The sequence below is a fragment of the Giraffa tippelskirchi genome, chromosome 6 (assembly GCF_054371585.1).
Source record: "Giraffa tippelskirchi isolate mGirTip1 chromosome 6, T2T-mGirTip1v1.2.pri, whole genome shotgun sequence".
Lineage (NCBI taxonomy): Eukaryota > Metazoa > Chordata > Mammalia > Artiodactyla > Giraffidae > Giraffa > Giraffa tippelskirchi.
The window spans coordinates 9757191-9785081 of record NC_137280.1 but is presented as its reverse complement, the minus strand read 5'-3'; the positions used below and the strand labels follow the sequence as shown (position 1 = coordinate 9785081).

General features: G+C 39.9%; 1 long non-coding RNA gene across 1 annotated transcript; it reads left to right on the top strand.

The window, feature by feature from the left end:
• Positions 1–1890: 1890 nt before the first annotated feature.
• Positions 1891–27029, top strand: LOC145509019 (uncharacterized). Its single transcript, XR_014055787.1, has 5 exons — positions 1891–2031; positions 5196–5327; positions 20139–20187; positions 22510–22656; positions 26872–27029. It is a non-coding gene; the product is annotated as an uncharacterized LOC145509019 (long non-coding RNA).
• The last annotated feature ends 862 nt before the right edge of the window (positions 27030–27891 follow it).

Sequence of the window (27891 nt, the reverse complement as noted above, 5' to 3'; positions counted from 1 at the left end):
ACACACATAATTATAAAAGATGAGAGCCCAATTATTATCTTCTCTCCACCCCATATCCTCACAGGTGCCTGGCTACTTCAGAAGTGTGAGCTAATCACAGGCAAGATTCATCCTCTCTCAGTTGGCTCATACTTCAGAATGAGTCCGGAGAAACTGGTCTACTTAATGAAACTGATTTTCATTTTTCTGTATTAGTTTATCTAGGACTGAGACTGTGAAAGGACAGAAGAACAAGGTGAAGAATGATAATTAAAAAAAACATTTTTCTGACCCTTTATTTAATTTTGACTCTCTCTTTAAAAGTATCAAAAATAAAAATTTAGCTATTTGTGTATATTTTTCTTTCTCATATTCTGCTGCTTATCTTCCCCTGCTTTTCTGCTTTATGAGGAGAAAATGACAAAATCCATGGCCAAATGCTGAAATTATCCAATAGACCTCCAATTTTCAGGTCTACTGTGGATAAGAACTATATACAGCTGACCCTCAAACAAAGCAGGGGTTAGGGGCACTGACCTTCCACCCCACTGAAAGTCTGAATATAATTTATAGACAGCCCTCTCTTTATACATTTCTGCATCTGAGGATTCAACCAACCAAGGATCAGGATTTAACCAACTGGTGATGTATAGTACTATAGTATTTACTTTTGAAAAAAATATGCATGTAAGTGGACCCATGTAGTCCAAACTTGTATTGTTTAACAGTCAAAGGTACTCTATCAAGGAGCCTGGCATTGGTTCTATCATCCCAGAAATCCAGAAGAGCCTTCTCACAAGGAAAAAGGAATGGTAGCAAAGTCAGAAAATTCTGAGCATGTGTATAAAATGGTGTAATTGTGTATTTTTGCTTATATATAATAAGTGTACTTTTTGGCGAATTTTTCCTCTTAAACACTATTATTATGTTATTCAAAATTCATTACTTAGTAAAGCTGCAATTTACCTTTTCTAATTCATTTTTGTTCTTCATAACACAGAAGAAAAGAAATTGAGTAAGCTTTCTATTCTCTTTTTAGTGCCAGGATCAAAATAAAGTGATTTTGGAGAGAAAACAAAAACCTTGTGTCAGAAATCTTATAATTGCAAGTAACGACAACTGGAGTCAAATGACTTTTAAAAGCACTGGTGGGAGGGGGTGGAGGTGGGGGGGTGAGAAAGTGTCTTACGCAACTAAAAAGTCCTGATTTTGAAACTTGATTAAAATGAATTTTATGTATGTAAGGTGAACTTTGGCATAAGGTGAGTTTTACATGTGCATGGTGACTACATTGTATATGTTTTTTTAAATTTTCTGTATATTATGATTTTTTTTCAACCTCTTAAACTTATCCAATCAGGGAGAGACTGCCCCTCACTGGGCTAGCCAATTCTTAGAAACAGTCTGTGATGGGCTCACCATTCTACAGCCGCAACTCAGCTATTGCCCCATATACTCCAGGAGGCAAGAGTCCTCTGCTTTAATCATCCCAGGTAACCAGGTAACCAGTAAGGACTACACCTCATAGCTTAGAGTTCATGGAAATTATCCAAGCCAGACCATCTAAACCTGTGTCCATCCTGTCTGACCTTTCCTGAAGAAACCCCAACCAAGACTCCAGCCTCAGCTGCCCCCTGTTTCTGGCACTTCCCCTGTAACCCTGTGTGGCCTTTAGTGACCCTGTCTAAGACTGTGAGTACAATCAACTGTTTCCCTAAGACTTCTGTGGCAAATCCTGACTATTACACAGGAGAACACAGAAAGTGAACTAGTAGGCGGGTTGTTTTATCTCAGAGAACAGACTTTCAGGCACAGGAATTGTGTGAAGGTGACGCTGCAGGGAGTTATCCACAAGTTATGTAATAATGGTCAGTCATGACACGTACCCTAATGAAGACTAGTCTGTGGTTTGACATGCCCAGGAAGAACTGAGAGGGCAACAGGCTTGCAAGGACCTGGTACACAATTCTCAGCTCCAGAGATCTCCAAAGGTCTCCTAATGTGGTCCTATGATGGCGCTGCCTCCAGCACAATAGAGGGTCCACAATAGAGGTGTGCATTTTAAAGAAAGTTCTAGACATTGGGCAAGTCCAAAACCTTTTACTTAAACAATGATTTTCTCAATGTAGTGTGTAGAATGTGTGACTCTTACTCTACCCACCTGAAAATTAAGAACCATCACATTCTTCTATTTTCTTTAAAATAAACTAAATCTAATTAACTTCTCTGGTGAGGACAGAAAATTTAATCTTAGATGTTAGTAAGATTTTTCCATCTCATTTTCTGTCTCCTCCCTCTCCTGACCTTCTTCCCACCTTTACTTCTGCCTTCTTTCTGTAAGCCCTTCAAGTTTTTCGCTCTTTAAGAATTCATACCCCAGTAAATTTTTATTATACTTTGAAACAAAGACCGTCAGTGCTGTAAGGTAAAGTTAGGATCTGACAACTTCTTTCAAGAGGAAGGGGAAAAATGCAATAAGAATAAGTACAAATTAATGTTAAAACCATTATATTGTCACGTTACCATGACATGTATTCTACAAATCGTTAATATCAAGTTTTCTATATTATACTGCTTCTCCCCTCAAAAAAACACCTGGAGCAGATTGCCAAGGGAAAGTGTGTAAAATCTTTCCCTGGAGATCTTAATGATAAGCCTGAGAATCTCCTAACCTAGAGGTCTAAGAATGTCTTACAGTTCTTCGAATTCTTCGGCTTCTGTCGGCTCTTGACCTTTCTGTATGTCTGCCAACCTCTGCAACAACTGCTTCCTCTCTTCCTCTCCACTCTTTACTTATTCATTCTAATCATCTCAAATCAGAAGTTACCCTTCCCTATCCAAATGATGCTTTTCCTTTGGCATACATAGAGTTTGTAGATGTAATTTGTGTCCCATTAATTAGTTAACGTCTAACCTCCTTGCCAGAGAATAAGACTAATGTGGCCAATGACCATGTTCAATCTCCAAATTCCAGCACAGTGCCTACTATATAATGTGTCCCATATGTGTTTATCAAATAATTGAATGTACTTTCATTTCATTTTCATTTCGCTTGGTAGATAGAAAATGTCTTAGAAATAAAAGAGAAAAATTTGCTTGGAGAGCCTAGCGCCATGCCATACTTATTATTTTATTCTTACAGCAACCTGAAATGATAGATGGCATTATCTCCATTTTGGCAGATGAAAAAAATGGAACCTTCAGAGATTAAGTCACTTAAGATTACAGTCAGTGAAAGTGAAACTGAAAGTGAAAGTTACTCAGTCGTGTCTGACTCTTTGCGACTCCATGGACTATAAGATTATAGTCAGTAGATACCAAGCATATCTGGATCAACTGTCGTGCATTTTTCCATGATCCCATTGTTAAAGTGCTTTGTCTCTTTCAACAATAGCCTCTGGAACAATGAAAGTGGGGAATGCAAAATATATTTCTCCCTTAGGAGGAATAGACAAAAGGGATCATGCGGAGGAGAAAAAATAAGGGAAAAGACATTTGAAAAGTGAAAAGTGAAAGTGTTAGTCTCACAGTCGTGTCTGACTCTTTGGGACCCCATGGACTGTAGCCCACCAGGCTTCTCTGTCCATGGGATTCTCTAGGTGAGAATACTGGAGTGGGTTGCCATTCCCTTCTCCAGAGGATCTTCCTGACCCAGGGATCGAACCGGGGTCTCCTGCATTAAACTAGCTCTAAAAGTCTGAAAAGAGGTGTCGCTTTTTCTGTATTTACCCTCTGCCTTCATCCTTGATAGGGAGCCAGCACTGAATCTAGATCTTGACAGAGGACAAACTCATATGTAGCAGGAAGTTCACTGTTCTCTGATGACGGGTGAGCTTATTTCTGCCAAGTCGAAGGAACCATCACTATGCTGATGTTCAATCAGAGATTTCCTTTTATTCCATGAAAGTGATTTTACTGAGATGGCTTTTTTCCAAGTGTGAATGTGGAAAGTCGAGGACTGAACGAGGTTCACGGCCATCGCTGGGCCATGAGGGGCATTTCCACCACGCATGGAAATCAGCACCTGCTGTTCCCAGCAGTGTGATTCTGGTGGAGTGTGCAAAGTTCTCTCTGCTTTACGTCTGCTCCAGCTTTTCAAGCAAATGAAAGGATCATTTTTAGCGGGTGCCCTTGTCAGCTGTTTCTCTGAGAATAGGGCCTTTGATAACATTCAGAAAAAAAGTAATTGTGCCCCCGCCCCTGCTTCATTTACATAACTGAGATTGATGAGTCGGGAAGGAAAGTGTTTACAGAGCAGGAAGATAGGAATTTCGGGATTAAGTAGGAAGCAAACTGAAATGAGCTGTCTGGGGTAATTATGAAACACATACTTCATATGTTTTCATTAGATATTGCTATTATACTACATAAGGCAAAGGAGTTTGATTAAACTACAGTTCAGTATATAAATGCATGCATAAATTAGAGGGGAAATAGTTACTTCATTATATTTCAAGAATTCTTCAGGGACATTCAATAAGTAGAAATTTAGTTATTAGGTATACTGCGTTAGAATAAAACCATGGTCACACGAGGAGAGTGAAGTCATCAAGCAGATAGCAAGTGAGCCTTCTAAACATGACCAATAAAACTCAATGATTTTGGCCTGAAAAAAGGAAAAAGCCAAAGTGGCAATACGTGCAAAATGTAAGAAACCATAACAACTTCATAGCTATTATTGTTATCTACTGGAAAATAATATCCTTAAAATAATCTTTATGTAAATAATATGAAATCATCTGCTATTGTGATATTTGTAAGTTTTTTAAGTGCCCAAGACAAAATGAATGGTTTTTCATTGTGTCTGTACATCTCTGAGAAAGCCCTCAGTTATTACAAATATTTGTTTACACCAAACCTCAATACAAGAAAACAGGAAAAATCCCAGCCACTCTAGTTGAAGTATTGTTTCATTTATGTAGAGGTCCCTAACTGTTCTCCCACAATCCCTGAGTCCCTGTTATTCCTTAGGGAGACAATAATGCGTTTCACCTTCCCTGGTTAGTTCTTTATCCATGAACCATCCACATTTGATCCTTTGGAGGCTCTGCCTGAGTCTTATTTTAGAGTGAGATTAAAGGAAAATAGGTTTCCTTTAGTCCCAGCCGTAAGCGTTCTCTCTCCTCCTCAAACACTTATTGCTACTTTTCTTAGTCAGGCACTGTATCAAACTGAACTGATTTATTATATTCACTCAACAAATATTCTTTCCACAGATATTTGCCTACTAAGTGAAAGACAGAATGTTTTACTTTCCGAGGGCTGCTGTGACGAATTACCACAAGCTGAAAACAAATGTGTGGTCTCACAGTTCGGGAGCCAGAAGTCCAAAATCGAGGTGTTGGCAGGTTGGTTCCTTCTGGAAACCATGAGGGAAGAACAGTCTCATCCCCTCTCCCAGCTTCTTGTGGCCGCTGGCAATCCTTGGCACTCACTGGCTTGTCGACACATGGCTCCGATCTCCGCACCTGTCTTCCCAATGCTTCCTTCTGTTTGCCTTCTTTTTAGTGCTGGACACACTCTCACTGGGTTTAGGGCCTACCCTAGTCCACTATGATTTAATCTCTTGAACCTTATCTTTATTGTACCTGCAAAGGCCCTTATTCTAAATGAAGTCCCATTCTAAGGTGGCCATCAATTTGGGGGAAGCATTATTAAATCCACAGCACAGATTAAATTAGATTTGGCTTAATACATTTTCAGAGCTTTAGATCACAATTCTGGGCCTGCTCAATGTCCCAGAGATGTCTAGTGTGTTAGGTACGTGTGAGCAAAGTCCCAACTGAAGCTCATTACCAGAGCTTTGGCCAAATCCAGTGATCTCATAGGGTGACTCTGAGCAATGGCTTTAAACTACAGATAGGAGAATTCTAGGTTTTGCAAGAGGTATCCAGGGATTGTGGGAGAACAGTTAGGGAACCTCTACATAAATGAAACAATACTTCAGCTAGAGTGGCTGGGATTTTTCCTGTTTTCTTGTACTGAGTTTTGGTGTAAAGATTTGTAAAAGAAAATCCACTGCACAAATGATTGAAAATCAGTGACCAAAAGTTCCATTGCTGCAAACTCATATTTTCGAATAAGAAAGCATGTTACAGTTTTCAGAACTTGGCACAAAATTAACTTCATCACCTTTCAAGGACCTGAAGGAATGACTCACAGAGTTGGTGAGTTTTGAGGGGTGTCTGTAGGGAAGGTTGAGGCGCTGAGGTGCTACTTCACTTGGCGACGTTTTTTCATCAAGGTTTTGAAACCAGCAGCTTGCAAAAGGACTGGAGCTATGGGTCATCATTGTATTCTGAGAATAGAGCAAAGCATTTTATAAAAGGGTCCTCCTTGAATGCTAAGGGGGTGAATGTTACCAGTTTAGAGTCAGGCACATGAACTGTCTCATATCGGCAAATGCCTAGTACACATGAATACTATTGGGCTGTGATGTGTGGACACAGATCAAGGTTCCGTGGTGATTATTCAGGGAGTTGGGAAAGCTACTTTAACTCCCATTCAGGCTTCTCAGCTCAGCTCTTCAGCAACCCAAAGCAGTGAGACTGTTGGGGAGTTACAGAGGCTTTCTGGACTCTCACATCTGTTTATGAATAACCCCAAACTCTAAGCTAAGCAAATCTATTTAACTCACTGTAATTATAAATATGAGCTTTTATTATTCAAATGACTTCTTCATATGCCAGGAAAACCACCTTGCAAAGCTTATTAAGAACCACAGAATAGAAATCTTTGTTCTCAGAAATGACAGATGTCTTAAAGCAAAACAAAGCAAAATAATAATGTAATACCCAATCTCCCCCAAATGGCAGCTTTTTATACTAGATGAAGAATAGATATCTGACCTCCAAACCAGTGAGATGTTGGGAATGGAAAAAAAAACAAATGGCTGCTTTCTGCGTCATCTTGATTAATAAGCGTCTACTCCAGTTGGTTTGGGAGGCTTGCACTCACTGGGAAGTATCTCCCGTGAGATCATGTGGAGTCTACTCTGAGGAACCCTCTCCTTACCCCTCCACCTCCCACACCACCATCACCACCAAATAAAGAGCCATTCTAAATTCTTCGTTGTCGTATATTATGTTGATCTTAAGGGCGTTCTTAGTCATGCTGGATTGTCATTCTGTAGTTTCTAGTTAGTTTCATTGCCTGAATTTAAATGTATTTCTTTGGAGATGGGACTAGAAAAGGGGGTGATGTGTACGCCTCCAAAAAGGTGCCTCATTTCAGCATGAGTTTAACCAGGGGCACAGGTGGCTTGGTCAGGCAGTTGCGGTGTCTGATGACAAGAGAGGTGAGCTTAGTTCAAAAGGTGATGTGGTGGATCACATATTCCTTTTAAGCGATAGTCCAGGTAAGCAGTGAAAAGCACAGGCCCTGGGTGAAATTCTGCTGTCATTTACTCACTGGCATCATCCGGCACGGTCCTAGGCTCTTGGCCACAAAAATTACATAGATCAACACGTATAAAGTGTTTGGACCTCTACCCGGCACTTTGTAAACGTTAACTAGTAGACAAAGCAGAAAAGGGCTCCTTCATCATCTTCATGATCAATCAACCAATCCATCGGTTAATTTCAGATACTGGTATGAAATAAACAAGAAATAAGAAAGGGACCAAGGCTCAGTTGGAGAAAAAGCTTGATGTGAGAGATCTTAGAAAGGAAAGAGGATAGACTGGGTACAAGCCGGGGGAGGCTGGTAGGAGATTAGGTGAGGGAGGTGGGTAGGGGCCAGATCACGAGAGGCCTCTTGGATTGTGGTAAGGAAACTGGATTTTACCCAAATGTGGTGAGAATCCACTAGAAATTGCATTATGAGATTTATGCCTTAAAAAAGGTCCTTTGTTGTCTGGACTATGAGTTGTAGAAGGCAGAAGCAGAATTAGGAAGGCGGGTCAGGGGGTCCGCATCATGAAAGAGCACAGGGTCTGGAAGTGGAAAATCTGTGGTTTACAGCAGTGTGGCCATAGGTAGGCTTCCTGAGGTCTGCTTTTCTTATTCAGAAACATGAGAAACAGTAGCTCTTACTTTGCAGGGTTGTTATTAGGATGAACTGAAATCATGTGTATGGAAACTTTCGCTGAACCGCAATGATAAACATCAGTTCTTAAGAATATTTCTATGACTGCGTGCGTGGTACTGGGTCACTGCAGTCGTGTTTGACACTGCGACCCTGTGGACCATAGCCTGCCGGGCTCCTCTGATCATGGGATTCTCCAGGCAAAAATGCTGGAGTGAGTTGCCATGCCCTCCTCCAGGCGATCTTTCCAAACCAGGGATTGAATTCGCATCTCTTGTGTTTCCTGCACTGGCAGACGAGTTCATCACCACTGGCGCCACCTGGGTGCTGCGTTGTGCTTAGATGCTCAGTCGTGTCCAACACCTTGCAACCCCGTGGACTGCAAGGCTCCTCTGTCCATGGTGTTCTTCAGGCAAGAATACTAGAGTGGATTGCCATGACCGTCTCCAGGGGATCTTCCCAAGCCAAGGATGGAACCCAGGTCTCCTGAATTGCCGGCGGATTCTTTATCATCTGAGCCACCAGGGAAGCATGACCTGGGAAGCCCTTTCTATGACAACTACCTAGAATTATGTTGTTAGGTTCTCACACTATGTACACAGAATCACCTGAGGCACTTATCAGAAGTGCAGAGGTTTTACTTCAGACTTATTTCCACCCACATTCTCTAGTCACCCATACTGCTCTGACAGCAGCAGTGTGCTGGCTGCTGTAGTTGTAAGCAGTGTGCTGGCTGCTGTAGTTGTAAGCAGTGTGCTGGCTGCGCTAAGAGAGCCTGTTGGCAAATTCTGGTTTTGCTTTGACAATTCTCTTTACTTCTCTGTGGCTTAGTTGCCTCATCTGTAAAATGGGAATTATAAAGCACTTCTTTTATCAGATTTTTGAAAGGTTAGTGATTTAGTACATAAATAGAAGAGGATGAGCCACTAAATGAATGTTAACCATTATCACTTTCCAGGAAATGTATGGTGCGGCACAGATGTTGGTGTTGAATAAAATCATTCAAGACTGATCCCTTGATATGCAAATACATAGTCCCTGTTTGTAAGGTGCTCACAGAGGTGACCGACAAATAAACAGATCAATATTTGCAATGTCATAATTGGCACAATAAACATTAAAGAAAAGAACTCTAGTTAATAGAACATTTGTGCTGATTCTTGACTTTTGGTTTTAATTTGAATTCCTTGCTGATCTCTCTGTTTTTTGGGTTTTTTTTTTTAAACTTAGGTCTGGTTTAGTATTCTTCTATCTTTAGATTTGTTAAACCTGGCTAACTTCAACGATAGTTAAAACACCATTTAAAGATTTGGTTCTGAGAAATGAGCCTGGGAGAAGGAAAAGGATTGCAAAAGCTCTACTCCCTTTATTTTTCTCATCGGCTTCCTCCTACTTTGTGTTCCAGTAAACATTTATATTTATAGCTGACTGAATAAGCTTGCTTCAGCTTTAAAGAATTCGATGCAGTCTGGCTTTCGATATGGAAACATTAGCAAAGCTGAGAATATGACTATCAAGCTGAGTGTAAACTGGAGTTGGAGAAAGAATCTTTAAGTTTTGCTTTGAGTGTGGACTGTAAAATTTTCTGTTGATTTGTAACTTCAGCAGTGGATCTTGAATATTCCGTGAAATAATTTATTAGGTACCCTTTGTCATAGAGGGCATGTCAATTTTGTTATGGGCTTCTCTTGCGGCTGTGGGAGACCTGGGTTCGATCCCTGGGTTGGGAAGATCCCCTGGAGAAGGGAAAGGCTACCCACTCCAGGTTTCTGGCCTAAAGAATTCTATGTATAGTCCAAGGGGTTGCAAAGAGTTGGACACAACTGAGTGACTTTCACTTTCAAATTTTGTTATTATTTACTATTGATTTACAATTTTGTGTCAATTACTGCCATACAGCAAAGTGATTCAGTTATACATATATACATTCATTTTTAATATTATTTTCCATTATGGTTTATCATAGGACACTGAATATTGTTCTTGGTATTATACAGCAGAACCTTGGTGTTTATTCTGCATGTAAAAGTTTACATCTGCCAACCCCAACCTACCTCTCCATACTTCCCCCAGCCTCCTCTCTTTTGCAACCACTAGTCTATTCTCTGGAGGACATGAAAATTTTGCATGTTTCCCAGGGACATAGCATATACAAAAAGTAATATATATCTGTCTATCAAGTGGGCAGTGGTAGGGCAAAGATTCTGAATGCTGCAGGAATTTAGAGAAGGAAAATGGTCAGGAGAAGCTTCATGAAGGATGTGATTCTTGAGCTGTGCCTAGGAGGGAGATAAGAAAAAAAAATGTATATTTTGAAAAAAAGATATTCTAGTACTTGATAAGTATAGGGTATCTAACCAAAAATAAATCACTTTTCTTTGTAAAACCCATCATGTATTGAGAGAATATTTTTGAAGTTATAATCCATGCCTATATTTCTGGAACTTATTCCTTCATCTTGGACAAACCATATTATGTACTATCCTACTTTCTTAAGTTTTGGCTTCAGAACACATTGGCATCAGAATAAGCCTCCCTAATCCTCATTTTCTGATTTTCACGTTGAGAGGAATGAGTGGCATATTTAGACAAAGAACTGGATGGAAAATGTGGTCGGATTAATCCAAATGGTGTATATATTTGAGAGCTCTAACCAGGACCCCTTGATGGATCACAGCTTTGTTGTGGTGAAGGGGCTTGTGTAACTCAGTGAAGCTATGAGCCATGCTGTGCAGGGCCACCCAAGATGGAGAAGCCATAGTGAAGAGTTCTGACAAAATGTGGTCCGCTGGAGGAGGGAATGGAAACCACTCCGGTATACTTGCTGTGAGAATGCCATGAGCAGTATGAAAAGGCAAAAAGATATGACACTGGAAGATGAGCTCCCCAGGTCAGAAGGTGTCCAATATGCTACTGGGGAAGAGTCGAGAGCAATTAAAATAGATCCAGAAAGAATGGAGCAGCTGGGCCACCCAGCTGTGGATGTGTCTGGTGGTAAAATAAAGTCTGATGCTGTGAAGAACAATATTGCATAGGAATTTGGAATGTTAGGTCCCTGAGTCAAGGTAAATTGGATGTGGTCAAGCAGGAGAGGGCAAGAGCGAGCATCAACACCTTAAAAATCAGTGAACTAAAATGGTCAGGAATGGGTGAATTTAACTCAGATGACCATTATATTTACTACTGTGGGCAAGAATCCCTTAGAAGAAATGGAGTAGCCATCATAGTCAACAAAAGAGTCTCAGATGCACTGCTACTGCTAAGTCGCTTCAGTCGTGTCTGACTCTGTGCGACCCCATAGACGGCAGCCCACCAGGCTCCGCCGTCCCTGGGATTCTCCAGGCAAGAATACTGGAGTGGGTTGCCATTTCCTTCTCCAGTGCATGAAAGGGAAAAGTGAAAGTGAAGTCACTCAGTCGTGTCCGACTCTTAGCGACCCCATGGACTGTAGCCTACCAGGCTTCTCCATCCATGGGATTTTCCAGGCAAGAGTACTGGAGTGGAGTGCCATTGCCTTCTCCGTCAGATGCACTACTTGGGTGCAATCTCAAAAAAGACAGAATGATCTCATTTCACTTTCAAGGCAAATGATTCAACATCACAGTAATCCAAGTCTATGTCCCAACCACTAATGCTGAAGAAGCTGAAGTTGACGGCTTCTGTGAAGATCTGCAAAACCTTCTAAAACTAACACCAAAAAAAAAAAAATGTGATGTTCACCATAGGGGACTGAAATGCAAAAGAAGGAAGTCAGACTTGGAGCTGACTGTGGCTTAGATCATGAGCTCCTTATTGCAAACTTCAAGCTTAAATTGAAGAAAGTAGGGAAAACCACTAGGCCATTCAGATATGACCTAAATCAAATTCCTTATGATTATACAGTGGAAGTGACAAATAGATTCAAGGGATTAGATCTGGTAGACAGAGTGCCTGAAGAACTCTGTACGGAGGCTCATAACATTGTACAGCAGACAGTGACCAAAACCATCCCAAAGAAAAAGAAATGCAAGAAGGCAAAGTGGTTGTCTGAGGAGATTTTACAAATAGCTGAGAAAAAAAGAGAAAAGAAAGGCAGGGGAGAAAGGGAAATATATACCCCCAAAATGCAGAGTTCCAGAGAGTATCAGGGAGAGATAAGAAGACCTTTTAAAATGAACAATGCCAAGAAACAGAGGAAAACAATAGAATGGGAAAACTAGAGATCTCGTCAGGAAAATTAGAGATATCAAAGGAAAATTTCTTGCAAGGATGGTCATGATAAAGAACAGAAACTGTAGGGACCTAACAGAAGCAGAAAAGATTAAGAAGAGGTGGCAAGAATACACAGAAGAACTATACAAAAGAGGCCCAATGACTGGGATAAGCATCATGGTGTGGTTATGTATTTAGAGTCAAGCAAACAAACCATCCAATATGGAATGTGAAGTCAAGTGAGCCTTAGGAAGCATTACTATGAACAAAGTTAGTGGAGGTGACTGAATTCCAGCTGAATTATTTAAAATCCTAAAAGATAATGCTGTTAAAGTGCTGCACTCAATATGTCAGCATATTTTGGAAAACTCACCAGTGGCCATAGGACTTGAAAAGTTTAGTTTTCATTCCAATCCCAAAGAAGGGCAATGTCAAAGAATGTTCAAGGTACTATACAATTGTGCTCATTTCACATGCTTGCAAAGTAATGTTTCAAATCCTTCAAACTAGACTTCAATAGCATGTGAACTGAGAACTTCCAGATGTTCAAGCTGGATTTAGAAAAGGCAGAGGAACCAGAGATCAAATTGCCAGCATCCGTTGGATCATAGAGAAAACAAGGAAATTCCAGAAAAACATCTACTTCTGCTTCATTGACTATGCTAAAGCCTTTGTGTGAATCACAACAAACTGTGGAAAATTCTTAAAGAGATGAGAATACCAGACCACCTTACCTGTCTCCTGAGAAACCTGTATGTAGTTCAAGAAGCAACAGCTAGAACTGGACATGAAACAGCTGACTGGTTCCAAATTGGAAAGGAATACGTCAAAGTTGTATATTGTCACCCTGCTTATTTAACTTCTGTGCAGAGTATATCATGTGAAATGCCAGGCTGGATGAATCACAAGCTGGAATCAAGATTGCCGGCAGAAATATCAACAACCTCAGATATGCAGATGATATCACTCTAAAGGCAGAAATTGAGGAGGAACTGAAGAGCCTCTTGATGAGGGTAAAGAGGCGAGTGAAAAAGCTGGCTTAAAACTCAGCATTTAGAAAACTAAGATCATGGCATTCGATCCCATCACTTCATGGCAAGTGCTGCTGCTAAGTCGCTTCAGTTGTATCCTACTCTGTGTGACCCCATAGACAGCAGCCCACCAGGCTCTGCCGTCCCTGGGATTCTCCAGGCAAGAACACTGGAGTGGGTTGCCATTTCCTTCTCCAATTCATGGCAAATAAATGGGGAAAAAGTGGAAACAGTGACAGATTTTTTTTTCCTTGTGCTCCAAAATCACTGTAGATGGTGACTGCAGCCATGAATTGAGAAGCCACTTTCTCCTTGGAAGGAAAGCTATGACCAACCTAGACAGTGTATTAAAACACAGAGACATCACTTTGCCAACAAAGGTCTGTATAGTCAAAGCTATGGTTTTTCTAGTAGTCATATATGGATGTGAGAGTTGGACCGTAATGAACGCTAAGTGCCAAAGAATTGATGCTTTTGAGCTGTGGTGCTGGAGAAGACTCTTGAGAGTCCCTTGGACTGCAGGGTGATCAAACTAGTCAGTTCAACAGGGAATCAATCCTGATTATTCATTGGAAGGACTGATACGAGAGCTGAAGCTCCAATACTTTGGCAGAGGATAAGTTGGTTAGATAGCATCACTGACTCAATGGACATGAATTTGAGCAAATTCCAGGAGATAGTGAAGGACAAGCAAGCCTGGCATGTTGCAGTCCATGGGGTTTCAGAGTTGAACATGACTTAGTGACTGAACAAGAACAAACCCACTAGTAGTGGATGATGGTTACCCTTTAAAAAAATTCCACTGAGATAAAACTGAGTCTCTGAGAAGCAAATGTCGTCCCAGATTTACATATTGAGTATTTAGCCAAGCCAGAAACATAATACATAATATTTCCCATTCCATAGCACCACATTTTCCTTCCAAATGTGATCCATGGCTATCTAGCTCATGTCCATCTTCTCAGTACCAACTTTATCCTTGTTCATTCTGAGATCCACACAAATTGACTGCAGAAGTCTCTCAGAAGGGCCCTTGGAATAACCAAATCCTCTTTGACTCTGTATTTCCTTCCTAACTGGGCTTTCTTGGGGTGGCACAGTTGGACTAAAGTCTTTTTCTTTGTAAGGTTTGGCTGTTCACATACCACTTTTTTTTTTTCCATTTTTGTATTCTATCTCTACTATGATTTAATCAAAAATTTTATTTATGTTCTCACTTTAAAAAAAGTCCCACCAGGGACTTCCCTGGTGGCTCAGACGGTAAAGCGTCTGTCTACAATGAGGGAGACCCAGGCTCTATCCCTGGGTCGGGAAGATCCCCTGGAGATGGAAATGGCAGCCCACTCCAGTACTATTGCCTGGAAAATCCCATGGACGGAGGAGCCTGGTAGGCTACAGTCCATGGGGTCGCAAAGAGTTGGACACGACTGAGCAACTCCATTTTCTTTCTTTTAAAAAAAAAAATCTAGATCTATCGAACAAAAAGAACCAATGCTAATACTATAACAGAAAAGCCAGTATGAACTGTCATAATCAGAAGATAAATATTATATAAATAATATTTGAATAAAACAAATTCTTAAATTCTCGACAATTTTTTGCTGAAGACTTCAATCCTGAAATCCTCACTCTTTTTCTTACAGAGTGGGTTAACATTTTTGAAAGAAGTGTTTCAACCCTTAGTGCCTTTTGGAAACTTTCTCCTTAATATTATTCCAAGAATGGGAATAGTGTTCTCTCCATATGATTAAATGTTACACAACATCAAATTCCTATACTCTTCTCCTTAAAATAATATTTTTAACCACTGGTTATCTTGGCCTCACACTTCAGGAAATACAAGCATATAGAATAAAACATAAATTTCTCAGCCTGGCAAAGAGGCCAAAAATATATCTCAATTTATTTTTTCTAGCATTGCTATTATCTGTCTACATACACCCTATTCTGCAGTACGATTCAAACTTTCTCCCTTCCCAAACGAATCTGGAATTTCCATGCCTTGCTCATACTTTTTCTCTACCTAGAATGTCACCTCAAAAGCTCTATTCTCTACCTATTCTCAAATGCTGCTTGGAGGCTTTCGTGACTTCCTAACAAAGTAACTGCCTGTTTTAAAGTTTCTAGAACGTACAGTTCCCTTGGGCCATCTCTTAATCAAACTCATCACCCAGTATTACAATAATTATCAGCATTTCTCCTTGGTATGAGAGGCAGCAATCCTTGAGGACTTAATTTGGATGAGCAGATAGATCAGTAGATATTAGGCACTTAGGAAATGTCCATAGACTTGCATAGTTGGGTTGGGCTGGGGTGAACCTGGCTTACAGTATTTAGCTGTATGCCATCTGATAGAAAGGAAACTTATCTGGGAATCAGGCTATTTAAATTTTCACTTGGTCAGATTGTCTCTGGGCAATCAACTATCTTCTCTGATCATCTGTGATCATGTCAGATCTGTCCCTGTTTACATGGAGTGGGAGAAGTCTGGGAACTGGTGAGAACTGTGCTGAGGGAAGAAGGGGGACTGGATGGAGCGTCAAAGGAAAATCATGCCTAAGGTGGCCACTGGTCATCATTTTCCCTGAGTACCCAGGCTCTTGGTGGCCAATAGCTTCTTTATAAGAATGAAGGTACTACATTGTCTCCTGGACTCAGTCTTCTTTAATGTTTCATCTTGAAACTTCTTGTTCCTCATCTATAATAGGGAGATAATAGTGGTGTCTACCTCCTAGGGTTCATGTGATGATTAAATGAGATAATGTGTGGAATATTTAATTAACACTAAGGATATAGTAAGTGCTCAATAACATATTAGCTTATTATTCTTGCATATTAAACTGCATCTAAAAATATATAAATATTTCAGATCAAGCATAAAACATATAATGCAAATTTTATGTACAATTTTTATAAATAGTGAAATAAAATTTGCTTGCTAAAATTTGCATTTGCCCCTGTTTGTGTCATTGTATGCCTTCCTCTCTCCTCTGGCCTCTCTTTCCATGGCTTCTGATATCACTGAACCAGTGAGCTGCAAGCACTTAACCACAACATTGCTTTTCTTCATAGAATCCCATGGAAACAAAAGCCCTAGGGGAAGCCCGGAAGGGCCTGGAAGAGGCAGCCGGGAGCAGGGGAGAGGGATGGTGGGTCAGCACCGGCGGGCAGAGATCCTTCCTCCAGATTTTTCTCACCTTGTTCTGCTGCTGCTGCTAAGTTGCTTCAGTCGTGTCCGACTCTTAACGACCCCATGGACTGCAGCCCACCAGGCTCCGCCATCCTTGGGATTCTCCAGGCAAGAACACTGGAGTGGGTTGCCATTCCCTTCTCCAACGCAGGAAAGTGAAAAGTGAAAGTGAAGTCGCTCAGTTGTGTCCGACTCTTAGCGACCCCATGGACTGCAGCCCACCAGGCTCCACCGTCCCTGGGATTCTCCAGGCAAGAACACTGGAGTGGGGTGCCATTGCCTTCTCCGTCATCTTGTCCAGACATGGTTATTTTACTTTCTGGATAATTTTAATCTCACCCATGACTATGTTGGGCTTCCCTGGTGGCTCAGATGGTAAAGAATCTGCCTGCAGTGCAGGAGACCTGGGTTCGATCCCTGGGTTGGGAAGATTCCCTGGAGAAGGAAATGGCAACCCACTCCAGTATTCTTGCCTGGAGAATCCCATGGACAGAGGAGCCTGGTGGGCTACAGTCCATGGGGTCCCAAAGAGTCGGACACAACTGAGCGACTAACACTCTATATTTGTGCTCTGTTCTAAGTCAACAGTTAAGTATTCAAGATTTCGTTGGCCACTGAGCCCCATTTCCTTATTGACGGAATGAAAAGACATAAGACTCTTTAAAATCTGTATTTGATTAACCACTATTCCTCCTCCTCCCTCATTTTATTTTTGCTTCTGCCTTTTGGCCTCTTTTTTTTCTCTCCCTTCCTCCTCCACCCGCCTCCACACTTTGCCCATAACCATTCAGATTTATTATTGGTTCCTTGGCTGTTTGTTCGATTTGACCTTCTGTTCATGGTCTATGATGAAATTTGACTCATGGATCTTCTTTCTTAATCCTCTCTGATTTCACTCCATAATAACTCTGCCCCACGTGTTATTTCTCCAGTATCTCCTGTCTCACGTCCATCAACAGCTTCAATAAAATGGATAGCTACTGCGTCCAATCCCTCTCATCACTTTTAGGCAGTCATTATGCTTAAATATTTAGCCTCTATTGATTTCCACTTGCAAATAACAGTTTAGTTAAGACCGTGATGTCAAATATCCTTTATAACTTTTTTTTTTCCCTGTTTTCCCCTTGTCATGCTTCTTTTGCTCCTGCATAGAATTTCCTCAGAAATTCTTAGGCTTAGGGAGGTTAGGTAACTTCCCAAGGGTATTCAGGGAGGCAGGGGCAGACACGAGCTACAATAAACCCTAGAAGTATAAGCTATAGAGCAAGCTCTATTTAAAAGTTAGCAGCTATGATCATGGCAGAGGGCAGAACCCAGAACTAGATGGCTTTGTTGGAAACTTCCCTGACCCTGGGGTTCCCTGTTTTACATCTTTTCCTGAGAAATGAATTCCTGTCACTGTGGACTGTTTCTCTTGTACGGATGCTTCCCTGCTGGAACTGCGATGAAGCAGTCACCTGCAGAATATTGAGACTCACTCTCCTTCCCTCCCCAGAAGAAAAAAACAATTTCTGTGGTTAAATTTCATGTGCCTTTTAACTTTCCAACAGTCATTTGATCTCTGCTATTTCTATTCTGTGGATGAATTTATTTTATGGTTATTTCCCTTTTAAATTTTAAAGACACGTATCTTCCTGAAAAGAACAAAGGAAGAAAAACAACTTGTAAATTATCACAAGAAAAACCCCTGCTAAAAGCAATAAGTTTGCTGACAGATGGCAGAATCAGTTGAAAAGCGAGTACCATATTTACTGAGTCTAACCCATTTAGGAAGCCAAAAAAGTGTTATCTAATTCTATCCCCTGTGTATGTGTATGTTTTGGAATAAACAGATGCCTAATGAGAAATGTGTCTAGTATAGTTTTGGAAGAACCTGGATAAACCCAGGTTCTGGTTCAGGGTTTGATTTTGTGCAAATTTGAGTCCATCATACTAAATTGTCAGAGTAAAAATAGCATGAAGATGTTGCCAAAGAAACATTATAAAAAAAAAAAACACACCTCAGAATTATTTTACCATATAAATTTGCTTTTAAAAATCCCTCTATCATGTAGTTTTATATCAACTACAAATTACTAAAAAAGGACACATGCCATGTCATCATTAGGAAACCTGGATAGATGCCCAGCCAGTATAACAGATTTGGATATTATCAAACTTTTTAAAAAACGTTCAAAAATAAAATGGAAATAACTTTTCAAAACATACATGTGTTATATTGTACAGGATGTAGCTGAGATGTGGCCTTCCATTCTCATATCCTTCCTCCACGACCTAAAAGAAAGAAAAGCTAATCCTATGACTGTCTCATTTTGGATACTGAATTTTGAGATTGTGTATCCAGATGAAGATATATCAGGACCAAGCCTAAGCTACAAGGGATAAATGAAGTCAAGGATACTGTATATATAAAAAGAACTAAGAATAGACTCAAATTCTCAGTGAGCACATGAATCATGGTTTCTGGAAAGTGGACTTATTGGTTATTGTTCAATCCCTCTGAGAGTTTCCACAAGTAAAACATTGAGAGCAATGAATTGCGAAGGGTCAGTAGGAGAGCAGACAGTCCTCCCTAGGAAACCTGATCGTCGCTGTTGCTCAGTCACGGAGAAAGGCCAAGGGATTGCTCTTCCTGTTGGACTTTCTTTCTCTCCTTCCTCCCTCCCTCCCTCCCTCCTTCTCTTCCTCTCTTTCTTTCATTCTTTCTTTCCTTCCTTGTCTTTTAATAGAGAAGGTGGAAACAAATAATCAACTAATATAACCAAGTAAACTTCAAAATAAGGAATATTGCTAGAGAGATGAAGAAAAACATAGCATAATAATAAATGATTATGATAAATGGTTCAACTTACTAAGAACCCATTACATTTCTAAATGTGTATGCACCTCATAACAGAACGTCAAAGTCCACGAAGGCAAAGTGACAGAAATAAAAAGCCAGATAGAAAAAGTACTCCATCATAATTGGAGATATTAACAATCCTTCCTCAGTAATTGATAGAACAAGTAGACAGCAAAGCAGAAAAGATAGACATGAATGACTACCAACTGGACCTAATTGACTTTTATAGAAGCCCATACCTAACAGCTTCAGATGTTGAAGCTGAAACTCCAATACTTTGGCCACCTCATGCGAAGGGTTGACTCATTGGAAAAGACCCTAATGCTGGGTAGGATTGGGGGCGGGAGGAGAAGGGGATGACAGAGGATGAGATGGTTGGATGGCATCACCGACTCGATGGACATGGGTTTGGGTAAACTCTGGGAGTTGGTGATGGACAGAGAGGCCTGGCGTGCTGCAATTCACGGGGTCGCAAAGAGTCGGACACGACTGAGTGACTGAACTGAACTGATACCTAACAGCTGCAGAACATATATTCTTCTCAAACACATATGGAACATGTGGTATTTCATTGGGCTTTAATTTTCATTTATTGTAATTCATGAGCATGTGAAAGTGAAGTGAAGTCGCTCAGTCATGTCCAACTCTTTGTGACCCCATGGACTGTAGCCTACCAGGCTCCTCCATCCATGGGATTTTCCAGGCAAGAGTACTGGAGTTGGTTGCCATTTCCTTCTCCAGAATTCATAGTATCTATGCTGATTTTTGGCTATTTGGCTATTGGCATAGATACTATTGGGGCCCTGACCAGATCTGCTTCACTAGCATAGCACTTTTGTGATTCAGTTGCTGCTAACAGCGTACTCCTGTCTTTTCTTAGAGGCTGGCCATTAGCTGATGGGAACCACCTCATTTCACATGCTACAAAGGTAATCCTAAAGGAAATCAGTCCTGAATATTCATTGGAAGGACTGATGCTGAAGCTGAAACTCCAATACTTTGGCCACCTGATGTGAAGAACCGACTCATTGGAAAAGACCCTGATACTGGGAAAGATTGAAGGTGGGAGAAGGAGATGACAGAGGATGAGGTGGTTGGATGGCATCACCGACGTGATGGACATGAGTTTGAGTAGGCTCTGAGAGTTGGTGATGGACAGGGAAGCCAGGCATGCTGCAGTCCATGGCGTTGACTGAGCGATCGAACTGCACTGAACTGAAGCAAGGTAATGCTCAAAATCCTTCAAGCAAGGCTTCAACAGTATGTGAATCGAAAACTTCCAGATGTTCAAATTGGATTTGGAAAAGGAAGAAGAACCAGAGATCAAACTGCCAACATCCACTGGATCATAGAAAAAGCAAGCAAATTCCAGAAAAACATCTACCACTGTTTCATTGACTATGCTAATGACTCTGACTGTGTGGATTGTAACAAACTCTGGAAAACTCTTTAAAGAAATGGGAATACCAGACCACCTTTCCTGCTTCCTGAGGAACCTGTATGCAGGTCAAGAAGCTGCAGTTAGAACTGAACATGGAACAAAAAACTGGTTCAATATTGGGAAAGGAGTACATCAAGGTTGTATATTGTCACCCTGCTTATTTAACTTAAGCAGAGTACATCATGAGAAATGCTGGGCTGGATGAAGCTCAAGCTGGAATCAAGATTGCTGGGAGAAAAATCAATAACCTCAGATATGCAGATGACACCACACTAATGGCAGAAAGAGAAGAGGAACTAAAGAGCCTCTTGATAAAAGTGAAAGAGGAGAGTGAAAAAGCTGGTTTAAAACTCAACATTCAAGAAACTAAGATCATGGCACCCAGTCCCATCACTTAATGGCAAATAGATGGGGAAACAATGGAAACAGTGACAGACGTTATCATCTTGTGCTCCAAAATCACTGCAGATGGTGACCACAGCCATGAAATTAAAAGACAGTTGCTCCTTGGACAATAAGCGATGACAAAAAACAACATAAAAAACAGAGACATATCTTTGCTGACAAAGGCCTGTATAGTCAAAGTTATGGTTTTTCCAGTAGTCATGTATGGGTGTGAGAGTTGGACCATAAAGAAGGCTGAGCCCTGAAGAACTGATGCTTTTGAACTGTGGTATTGGAGAAGACTCTTGAGAGTCCCTTGGACAGCAAGGAGATCAAACCAGTCAATCCTAAAGGAAATCGACCTGACTATTCATTGGAAGGACTGATGCTAAAGCTGAAGGTCAATACTTTGGCCACCTGAAATGAAGAGCTGACTCACTGGAAAAGACCCTGTTGCTGGGCAAGATTGAAGGCAAGAGGAGAAGGGGATGACAGAGGATGAGATGTTGGAGGGCATCATCGATTCAATGGACAAGAGTTTGAGCAAACTCCAGGAGATAGTGAAGGACAAGGAAGACTGGTGTGCTGCAGTCCATGGGGTCACAAAGAGTCGTACATGACTGAGCAACTGAACAACAACAACAAAACCTCACTCTGTAAAAGGCATCCTGCTTAGAACTCCTGGAAGATCACAGCATCTTACCAGAGGCAGCCCACAGCTAGACAGACTGACAGAAGTGTACAACAGGCCAGTCACCTTGGGTCTGGGTGGGACAAAATGTGGGTGGGGTCCAGTTCATGCTGCAGATCTTCCTATAAGATCAGATGAGGCCAGATTTAAACAAACAAACAAACAAACAAACAAAGTGCTTAGCTTTTCCTCTTTCTCATGCCTGCCGGGGACGGGAAACGTGTGTAGAGGAAGGCAGTGAAGCAGTGGACACTGCCAATGCTTCCGTTTCAGTAACACAAGAGAAGGGGATAGACTCAAGTCTACTCACTTTGTCTTTGAGGTCTTTGTTTCTTTAAGGCATAAATGGCTAATAGTGACAGGAGAGAATCTGTAGGCTGCCTCTTCTCAAAAAAAAAAAAAAAATATATATATATATATATATATACATGGCATTATAAGAACAGAAAAGCTTTGATTTTTTTCTTTTTCTTTTTTTGATTTGAGTCCTACAACCTTTTTAAACCCAAGGTTACTAGCCAGTTTGCGTTACCCGCTTAAAATAAATAGATCTAATTCTGCAAATCCAGTTAGTAACAGAGTTTTCAAGTGGTAGCCAGTATTCTTCCCTTTCCTTTTAAAGTAGAAAATGTTCTAGTTTATATAAAAGTCTCAGAGAAGATTCTTGACTTTCTTCTAAGTTCAATCAAGATCCAAGTACAGAGATTCTTTTTCCTTCTTTTTTTTCCTTTCCAGTAATTTGCTGTGCTGTGCTGCTTGGCAAGCTACTTAACCTTTCTGAACCCGAATTTAGAAAACTTCAAAATACTTGACACATTTCTCTGGAGGCGCCAGTGGAATTAGCAAATGAGTCAGCAAATGGGTTTCATGATTCCTGGAAAAGTAAGCTCATATTTTTTATAAGCACGGGCTAGCGAAAATAAGTCTTTTTAAACACTTTGCTTGTCTATCCTAATGTGCTATTTTAAACGAATATGCCAATTTTTGTGTCTTTATGTGTTCATTTTATCTATGCCCTTTCTCTGTCTAGAAAACCAACCTATATAGCCTTCACTTGATGAAATAAGGTTTGAAAAAGCTAAACTTTGAGTAGTTTAATCCTTTCTATTTTTTATTTTTCTGACTGAAACACTAAAATATATTTGATTTTTTAAAACTTCAAATATATATTTCACTTAGATCAGGAGTCAGATTTGATTAAAGGGATGTAATTGGCCAAGCTGTGATTTAGCTGGTGGAAGAAACCCATATTTTCCCCGACTCCATACACAGAATCTCTCTTTACCGTTCGCTATTTATTTGTGCTTTGTTTTATGTGCTTCAGGAAGTTTTTGCCCCTATATTTGTAATGTACCATATTAATTTCAGAGAAATGAGCTGTATATAAGATTCAACTCTAAAGTGAAAGTCACTCAGTCGCGTCTGACTCTTTGTGACCCCCATGGACTATACAGTCCATGGAATTCTCCAGGTCAGAATACTGGAGTGGGTAGCCTTTCCCTTCTCCAGTGGATCTTCCCGACCCAGGAATCAAACTGGGGTCTTCTGCATTGCAGGTGGATTCTTTATCAACTGTGCTTTCAGGGAAGCCCTAGGGTAATTAGTACGAGAAGTACTTGTCTCCATCTGACCCATCTTTGCCACTGCCCCCAAAACAACTGATTCTTCCTATCTTTCATTTTCAAAATTTGAATTTTATCCTTGATTGTTTTAATCTTACTTTTACCTTCTCTTTAAAATTATTTTTTCAAACATTTTATTTTCAAAAATTTCAAGCCTACAGAAAAGTATAATTAATATTCATATAACATGCATTTGAAATCATTAATTATTAACATTTTCCCACATTTACATTCTTTCTCTTACATTTATTTTACCAAAATGTTTGAAAGCTGTAGGCATGCAGACATCATGACCTTTGACCTTTTATACTTCAACACATTCACCCTTGGTCCTTTCCAGGTGGCACAATGGTCAAGAATCTGCCTGCCAGTGCAGGAGATGCAGAAGACATGGATTCAATTCCTGGGTCGGGAAGATCCCCTGGAGAAGGAAATAGCAACCCACTCCAGTATTCTAGTCTGGAAAATCCCACGGCCAGAGGAGCCTGGTGGGCTGCAGTCCATAGGGTCACAAAGAGTCAGACGAGACTGAGCCACTGAGCTTGAATCAACAACACACACCCTTAGAACAAGAACAGTCCCTGCCACTCCACCCGCCTTGAAGTAGAATCCAGTTAAGTTCACGCTTGGTATTTATTTGTCAACATTTTTTACGACTATAAGTTACTTGGTATGTAGCTTCAAAGCTGCATTAGTCCAGAAATTTCCTCATTACTGTATTCAAGTTAAACATTTTGGCAGGAGTGTTACCTGGGTGCTGTCTTGGACTTTTTATTGCATCCCGCCAGGAAGTTTGTGTGTTTGTCTCATTTTTTGGTGATGTTAAGTTGGAATATTTGGTAAAGGCCTTCCTCCCAGCTCTCTTTGAAAACAAGAAGTCCTCTGTGGTATAATATTTTGAAATTAAGTGAATAAACTGTCCTTCAATAATGTCCCAACTTGGTATTTGAGTAAAAGGATGGTATTTTCTAATTTTTTCATTTCTTTCACATGTATTAGTTGTTATTGTTATTTAAACGGAAGCTTTACCTTCCGTATCTCCACTTTTTGTGGAATATTATTATGGTCTCCTGGATTTTTCTAATTCAATATGTTATACCCTATCATATCTTTACTCTTTCTGATGCTCAAATTGTAAGTGGTTTGACCAGTGGGGGGCTTCCTTTGTGGCTCAGCTGGTAAAGAATCCACCTGCAATGTGGGAGACCTGGGTTCGATCCCTGGTTTGGGAAGATCTGCTGGAGAAGGGAAAGGCTACCCACTCCAGCATGCTGGCCTGGAGAATTGTATGGACTGTATAGTCCATGGGGTCGCAAAGAGTCAGACACGACTGAGCGACCTTTCACTTTCACTTTGACCAGTGGGAGCCCATCAAGCTGGCTGTTGCATCTTTGGACAGGTCTCCATCATCTTTTGAGCACTTCAATGCACGATTTTCCAGACTTTGTATATTCCCTGACTGTACTTGGAGTCAACAACCTCTCCAAGGAGCTTTGTTTTCCTTTAGAGAAAGATAGTATTTTGAAATCAAATCCTTTCACTAGTTCTGCTCATTGCTATTGGGTTGTCATTTCATCTAGCTTATTTCAATGGACAGTTTGGAATGTAGATCATTAAAAACATGGTGAGTACATAGGGATTCTTTCCATTTACATTCATCGCTGGAATTCTTTATCTTCTCCTCTTTCCATATTTATATCACTTTTCCCCCATAGTGAGAACCCTGATTCCAAATATATCATTCTACTTATGTATGGGTTCTTCTGTAATATGAAACATTTAGATTATGGTCTAATTAGTAGCAAACCCACTACGTAAAGTTTACAATTTCTTTGCAATTCTTTCTTTGTACTATCTCACCAAGAATATGCAGTAAAGGTGCTGTGTTACAAGTAACTTAATTTAATGTTTCCTATGTGTTTATGATATCAATTTGATTAAAAATTAGGTTTTTTTTTTTCTGCTTGTATTTAACTTTAGGTTTAGCTTTGTACATCCTTTTCGATTTAATTATTTTAATTAAAAATATTTTATAGCTCAAATGTTAAAGCTATATATATTAAAATATAATCAGAGATATCTCATCCCTATTTCTAGCTCTTCTACTACTTTCTTTACTCCTGTATGTAGTAATTACTATTGTATAGTTTAGATTATCTAGTTTTAGGTTTTTCGTGAAAGTTAGTATTAATAGTATCCATCTACTTACCATATATATTCTTATTTCTTTCTTCTTTCTATGTGTACTCATAAACATCTTTCTTTTGTCACTTAATAGTACATCCTTGTAATCACTTCTTATCACTTCATAGAGATTATCTCATTCTTTTGCATTGCTGTATTATTCCATGTATAGAGTTTTACACAGTTCAATTAGCCTTCCTTTAGATGTTTAGGCTATTTCCAATATTTTGTTGTTATGCATATTTCTTCAGTGAATAATCTTGTGCATGTCTGTCTGTGTTGCCTTTGTTTAAAGAGAATTAATTCTTATCTTGAGTAGGTAGTTTTAATTGTCTCCTCAGAGATAATAAAGCTGTGTTATAGGGTTGGAAGGAGAGGAAGGGTTCTGTGGAATTGAACATGAAGTAAACAGTAGGGCCCTGAAGAGAACTGCTGGATTCCATGAAGCTGAAGAAAAGAAAAGGTGATAGATCAGTAGTCAGCAGAGTCCTGTCCCTAGTTCCGCACAGCGCCTTCCAAGATGGCAGAAACCATGGTGGAGAGATTCAGGGAGGGAATGGAAAGGGGCTGTGAGGACTCTGTTCTTGGAAGTCTAACAGCTTCCCTGATGACTGAGTAGACTTGGAAGGAGTGGATTCTTTGAGCAACAACCCCACCCTACTCTCCGAATACTACCCGGGCTTGGGAAAGTCTCATCGCATCGGTGGCCATGATAGGTGCAAGCACAGAGTTTGTTCCCCAAATTTTATGATTTTTAAGCTCTCAGAACTCTTGTATAAACTTAGGAAAGAGGGAGGATGCTGTAAATATTACTGAGATTGAATTTTCTGCCACCCTGGAGGGACAGGAAAATAAAGACGCAGGATGTTTCTTTGTCCCACTGCTGTGAAGTAAACTCGTTTCTATTGCTAAAATGATTTATAGTTTTCATGTGTATATGTGTGTGTTTACTGAAATAGTATAGAGTCCTAAATATTTACTTAATGGCATAACATTTCTTTTATGACTCATTTTTCTCGCTTTATAAAATATTTTGAACATCCTGCATTTTTTTTGAACACCCGCATAGTATTTTACTATGTGGATATACGCCTTTTTTTTCTTGATAAGCTGCTATTAGGATAAATAAGTGTTAAGATAGCAATGGAGTGTTACATAGATTTTTTAGAAGCAGATTTTGCAGCTGATTGTGCTGCTCTAAGGAAGTTTTAGTTCTAAGAAACCTTGCATTCATGTTTTTCATAAGGAAAATAATTATACAGTGTTCTTTGTATTTTTACAACATTGACAGATGGTGAGTGAACAGCCTGGGAGGAGGAGAAGTGACCCAACTAGCTTCTGCAGTGTTCGAAAAGATATCAAAGCAAGAGGCAGACACTCCCAGGGCCAAAGACTATGTTTTCTTTTTCACTCATCTCATTCAAATTGATCACAAATTGCTTTATTACATTCTACTGTGTCAAAGTAATTCCTATTTACCTTCATATTGAAGAAATGTCTTAGCCTATGATAAAATAATTTCCTCAGTTCATCTGAGGTTGAAAGGAATTGGTAATAAAAATTGTTCAGGAATCTGTCATAGTCATGATAACAATATATGGAAATACAGAATATTTACTATTCAATATGAAAAGGCAAAAGTAAACATTCCAATGAGCATTGTCTTGTGGGCTGCAGAAAACACATGAGCAAGAAGTTAGGGAAAATTTTTATGTGATTCCTCACCACCCCCTGAATGTACACTGGAACTCCATTGCTTTGCACAATGCCAGATTTAAGTTGTCGTTAATTAAACACCAATATAAAAAACATCCTGTATTGCTAGTGGGAATTATTTTGTCCATTTTTCCTTTTTGTTTAGCATATCTGTATAACCAGCTAACCTCTAAAGTAGAAACTTTGACACCTAATTTGCATATATTCTTGAAAGAAAAGGGTTTTCTAAAGCATAGAAAGTAACTTATACCTCATGGAGTTGGAGGGTAGAGAAATTCTTTTTCAAATATCTCAGATCCTAAAGAGAAGGTAAACATGGATAACAGCAACAATTCAAAAGTGTTAGAAAGAGCACAAAAATTAAAATCAGAACATTTGAGCTGTGGTTCTATATTTTTCATTAGCAATGTGACTGTAGGCAAGTCACTTTCATTATCATTATTTGATAAAAAGTGTGTATAGGAGAAGTATTGGACTAGGTGATTGTAAAGGTCTTAGTGATTATTTTGCTTCTCCTGGAAACAAGCTTTGCATAAAAGTAACATGTGTTTAAAATAAAGTAATGTGATTTAGCAGTCCAAAAGCTTCTCTAGTA